This window comes from Hibiscus syriacus, unplaced genomic scaffold (genome assembly GCF_006381635.1).
Source record: "Hibiscus syriacus cultivar Baekdansim isolate YM2019G1 unplaced genomic scaffold, ASM638163v2 tig00111715_pilon, whole genome shotgun sequence".
Classification (NCBI taxonomy): Eukaryota; Viridiplantae; Streptophyta; class Magnoliopsida; order Malvales; family Malvaceae; genus Hibiscus; species Hibiscus syriacus.
The window spans coordinates 948,648-954,647 of record NW_024063160.1 but is presented as its reverse complement, the minus strand read 5'-3'; the positions used below and the strand labels follow the sequence as shown (position 1 = coordinate 954,647).

Genomic DNA, 6,000 nt, shown 5'->3' with positions numbered 1-6,000 from the left:
TGTATATGTAATATTACTATGGAGCGATCCATTTTTCATTTGTATCAACACAAACCGACAAACTAAGTTTACTGGTTGTCAAATTTTTTAATATTTCTTCATGATTTAGACATACTACATTATTATTACTCAACATTTCCAGTAACGCTAAACCGAATATTATAAATATATTATAATGTATCCGATAACATCATATATATATATATATATATATATATATATATATTAACCGCCCGCTCTCCGGAGACAATCCCCTTCCACGCTGCAGTTCAATTTCCCCCTCCCCAAAAACCCAAACTCAGTCCTTCCAGCGGCCGACTGGTTCCCTCTTCTCTTTTAAATTCAGGAAGTGGCTTCCTTGCAATGAACCGAATCCTGTCGGACTGGAGAATTGTGAAGTGGATAGAGGAGGAACAAACAATGATGGTCGAAGTTTGAGCATGGAGTTGGATCCCAAAGCGTTTGTTAAAGGCAGTTGGATTTCGAGGGTGTTAAATGTTTGCTCCGAAGATGCCAAGGCTGCTTTTACTGCCGTGACTGTTAGTTTACTTTTCCGGTCGTTTTTGGCTGAGCCAAAGTCAATTCCGTCGGCTTCTATGTACCCTACTTTAGATGTTGGCGACCGCATTGTGGCTGAGAAGGTAAATCTTCGATTATTGAAACATCGATTTAATAGGCAGTGAAATTAGATGGGGTGGCTAATCTGTTTCATTTTTCTGATAACAGGTATCATATTTCTTTAGAAACCCAGAGGTTTCCGATATTGTTATATTCCGGGCACCTCCTATCTTGCAGGTAGGCCTTAAAGATTGCTCTTTTTAGCTATAATTTATTTGCTTAAAAATTTGGATCAGTTTATAACTTTTGATTTTTATCAATATGCAGGAAATTGGGTTCAGTTCAGGTGATGTTTTCATTAAAAGGATTGTTGCTAAGGCTGGGGATTGTGTTGAAGCAAGCTCTTAAGATTGTGTAATTCAAGGCGTTCAATCATTTCACTTTTCATTTTCTTTCTGTAAAATGTAAATTGTTCCTATTTCTAACCTTCAATATTGAATTTGTGGTAGGTTCGAGATGGCAAATTGTTAGTTAATGGTGTTGTTCAAGATGAAGATTTCGTTCTAGAGCCATTAGCTTATGAAACGGATCCTACGGTTAGTGTCCAACTTCAGGCCGACCTTGTTTATTCATTTGTAGATTGCACTTCTTTGTCTTTGTGGTTCTTGGTCGGGCTTGTTATATGGTTGCTGGGTCAAGTCAATCACATTGGTTAGCAAAGTTAATTTCTTTTGGGTGATTTTGCAGGTTGTGCCTGAAGGTTATGTTTTTGTTGGGAGAACCGCAACCACAGTTTTGATTCCCATGACTGGTAATTCTAAAATTTCATTTTTGCTATTGACTTACTGCTTTGGAATGCATCGGAAAAGCTATGAAAGCAAGACATGTAACATGTTTCTTCCACCTAAAAAAAAAGAATGGATAATTGGCGTGCACTGTAATTTTAGGAATGTAATCTCCTATGACTGGCATCTTAATTCCAATCATCTTCTTTTTCAGGGGTCCACTTCCCATAGAGAACATTGTTGGTAGATCTGTATTTCGCTATTGGCCTCCATCCAAAGTTTCAGATACTATACATGACTTAAATGTGGGGAAGAATGCTGTAGCAGTTTCTTGACATCTTAGATATCTTCAAGACTTTACTCTATTGGGCTGCCAAGTATCTTCATAAGGTGGATACAAGCTTTTTTCTGAAGCTAGATACTCAATTTCCCTCAATGGCAGTCTGGTTGGTTATTTCAAAGGCCAGAGAGGAATTAGACAGGGTGACCCTTTGTCCCCTATCATCTTTGTGTTGGCTATGAACATTCTTTCTAAAACTCTTAATCTTGCTGCCACCAAAGGGATCTTCGGCTACCTTCCTAAATGCAAAAAGTTAGCCTTACTCACCTCTCTTTTGCAGATGATCTTTTAATTTTTTGCAAAGGAAATCCTGATTCAATAGCTGGGATATCTCCGTATTAAATCACTTCTACCACATGTCTGGTCTTATGCTCAATGTAAGCAAGACCGAACTCTTTGTTGCTGGAATTTCATCTCGGAATCTTCAAATTATCAAATCTATTTCTGGGTTCAAACAAGGTCTTCTCCCTGTTAGATATTTGGGGGTTCCATTAGTCACTAAAAAGCTAACTAAACAGGACTGCCAGCCTCTAATCGACAGAATCAAGCTTAGACTCCACCATTGGTCAAGCAAACTCCTAAGCTATGCTGGAAGACTTGAATTAGTTAAAACGGTCCTGTATAGTATGGCCAATTACTGGTGTAGGCCGTTCAACCTCCTCAGTCTATTATTAATCGTATTAACCAGCTTTGTTCCAGGTTCCTTTGGAAAGGAACGGACCAGTCTTCTTCCGGAGCCAGAGTCAGCTGGACTCGTATTTGTTGCCCCAAATCTGAAGGTGGATTAGGCTTGAAAAACATCAAAACCTGGAACACTGCCTGCATGGTCCAGCTTATTTGAAACGTTCTGGCAGGGTAAGGGTCACTCTGGGTCGCTTATAAAACATGGCTGTTAAACCTTCTTACAACTGGAGCATCAAGAGATTAATGAATCTCCAATCTACTGCTCTTCCAATTCTAAACGCGTGAACTACAATAACCAGATGTTGGGAAGCTGTTAGAGAAAAAAGAAGCAAGGTTCAATGGCATAAAATCTTATGGTTTCCTTCCCACATACCGAAATTCAGTATGATCACTTGGATGTCCATCTTGAACAGACTTCCATCTAGAGGAAGACTATCTCGGATGGGCATCATCAATGATTTCAGTTGTGTGTTTGCAATGATACTAATGAAACAAGAGACCATTTATTTTCTGATTGCAGCTTTGCTAAATCCCTATGGAGCTCCATTCTTACCCTTACTCATCTGCGAGTTTCTCACAGGACATGGGATGAAACTATTAGCTGGGCTTGTGATGAATAGAAAGGTAAATCCCTCATTACTATAATCATGAAGCTTGCTTGGACTTCGTTCATCTACATGATATGGGAAGAGAGAAATAGAAGAATTTTCATCGAGGATCCAGAGAAGTCGACCAACTTCTATCTTCCATCAAAGAGATAGTCCGAACCCAAACTAGAGACAAAATATCAATAGATTAGATAATGTTAATTGTAATCTTTGCAACTCCTGGGGTATAGATTAATCATTTTGTTGTAAATTTGGTTGTAAACCCTTTTTGGGACGTTCTTTGTAGCTTCAATGCTCTTTTGGATAAAAGCTAACTTATTAAAAAAAAAGACTTTATGCGAGTCAATATTCAGCAGCAAGAATTCGGAACTCGATTTCGTGCCCTGGAGCATTATTTATTGGATGATGTATTCACAATATCCATTTTTGTTATCTTGTTGATGGCCAATTGTTGACCACGGACACATTTTTCCTGTAATTAGATTGTCAAATTTACCTCGACAAGGATTTGGAAGAATCAAGGAAAGAAAAATGAATGATATCTCTCTGATATTCTATTCGTTTTCTAATTTCCGTGCTTGAGATTATTGCATGTTAGAAAGCGGGCATCCCTTCTGTACAGAACAGAATAGAGAACCGGAGATCTTAAGGTGAAGCAAAGATACGAGATTGTTTAATATGTGAAGCAAGGTGTATTGTCAGATTTTTTATGGTTGAGAAAAGGGCTTAGCTGAAGGTCAATATTTGTGCCGGTAGATTCTCAATTTTGGTAAGAGAACTGTTGAAAAGTAGGAAAGGGAGGCCTGTGAATCTTAGTATGATTGTTCTCCATGTACTGCTAATGCATATTTCGATTATTTTATTTTCATTTGTAATGAAGAGAATATGGTAACTCACATTCTTTACCTTCTTTCATTGTACATCCAAAGCGACATGACATGTAAACTTAATATTTTTTGGGCATATGAGAATATCAAGCAAATAGGTGCAGTATAAAATTCTACAAACTTGAGTTCTTTCCAGGTTCTTTGTATGACATTTTTTTTCTTCACGTCCATTCTTTTCCATACCAAAACCGCGTCTTGAGGTGAAATCTGACATACTATATACAGTGATTAAATAAATTTATGATTATATGCATCAATTTTATTCTAACTTCATGGTTATCACTATTGGTCTACTTCCAAAATATTGATGTGAAACACTTGTTAATACAACACTATAAATTTAAGCTGTTTCGTGTGTCCTTATCAGCATTACCGTTAACATATTTTTCTTTCTTCATTCCCATCACGTTGTTACAATTGTACCCAGAGGAACAACCAATAAATGTCAGTTAACAGAACTCAACGCTGATATTAACCAATAGAAGTAGTTCAACTTTTCTCTGTTGCGGATTTTTGAAGCCAACCAACTTCCGCTGGAGTTGTAAAGTAGCTGAATGCTGGTGAAAACCAAATGATGAATACTTCATTAATTGAGTCAAATTGAATTCGAGTCAAACTCTAACAATCTTCAACTTGTCTCTATTGAGGATCTTTTTGTTAACTTTGGGTGTTTTATCCAATTTGAGATTGTCTCGAATTCCTTGCACTTCCGAAATTCGTGTTAAGGTAAGGATTGCTAGAGATTTTATCTAAGCCTTCGCAACTCCGCATCAGAAGTAAAGGAACTTCTGACTTATAAAGTCTTTTGTTCTGTGCTGTAATAAAGTAGGGCTATTCTTCATTCAATAGGTAGAAGTGATAAAATTTGTTTTTGGGTATAAGTTACAGATTTCTATTTGTTAAGGTCATGGATAATGTGAATGATCCTGACTTGAACATAGTAGCTGATGATTCAAATGAACGCTTCTTGATTTCATGCCTGATTTGAAGAAGTCATTCTTTTGCCTCTCTAACTTGAACTTAATTACTTTATCTCCACTATTTTTGCTCAATCCGATTATATCCGAGTTACCTCCGAAATCACAATGCTATTTTATAGGTTAAGCTGCATCATTCTTGGTGTTCAAAATTTCATACCCATTTCAGCCGATTATTGTATGTCACTGCTTGTAGGATCAAAATTTCATACCCATTTCAGTGGGGTACGCCAATTTAGGGCTAGCCATGTGTTCGGGATGATAGGTGCTGCACTTGTTTCATCTGCTGAGGTTTTGTCGCAATCTTAAATGACTTCAGTTCTATTTTATTACATTTTTATTTTGCAGTGGCAACATGCACTTATTTTATTTATCTGCTGAGGTTCAGTCACTTAACTTTCTATGACGTTCAATGCAGTCAACTGGAACATTTTTCGCTGCAGCTCGGCTTTCTGGTGCCACAGCCCCCCAGCACATGTACTCGGCAGAAGTATTGGGTTACTGGTCATTATTTACTATATTCTTGTAAATTGGTTTGTGAAACTCAAATGTCAATGATTTCCCTAAAAATGATAAACTACGGTCCTGAATCACATTATAATATTTTCAGTGATGTAGATAACTTAGCCATCTTGCTTCTAAATGCCAGGGCCTTGGTATGCTGCTTGAAGGGGTTTTTGGTTCTCTTGTTGGTACTACTGCATCCGTGTATGGTAGTTTTGTTTTTATAGAGAAGTTCCTTTCTGTATAGAGTAGTAATTAACCGTAAAATCCATAACGGATAAGCACTATGCTGTAGAAACTTGTTTCAGCTTCTCATCCGATTGGTGTTGCAGTGAAAATGTTGGCCTTCTTGGGCTTACGCATATAGGAAGCAGAAGGGTTGTGCAGATTTCAACTGCATCATATTTTTCTCCATTTGGTTTGTTTTTTCTACTTTCTGATTAATTGCATTGAAAAATTTGCCATATATTTACCGTGGTCATATTTGATTTCGCCTCTATTCCATTGCCAATATTTGCTGCCATATACCGCATTTTGTTGGGCATTGTTGGTGAGTTACTGTGTTGTGATGGGTTGTTTCCGATATTCTTTTCTTTCTATAATTCGGAATTTCCGTCCCTCTTTTCTCTCGCGGTGCAGCTGCTTCTGGGGTCACAT

The 6,000-nt window shown here is 37.5% G+C and overlaps 1 long non-coding RNA gene and 1 pseudogene across 1 annotated transcript; both read left to right on the top strand.

Moving 5' to 3' along the window:
- Positions 1–327: 327 nt before the first annotated feature.
- On the top strand, positions 328–1,723 carry LOC120168139 (annotated as a pseudogene).
- Positions 1,724–5,072: 3,349 nt separating this feature from the next.
- On the top strand, positions 5,073–5,744 carry LOC120168204. The gene is made up of 4 exons (XR_005520104.1): positions 5,073–5,130; positions 5,258–5,343; positions 5,489–5,547; positions 5,676–5,744. It is a non-coding gene; the product is annotated as an uncharacterized LOC120168204 (long non-coding RNA).
- The last annotated feature ends 256 nt before the right edge of the window (positions 5,745–6,000 follow it).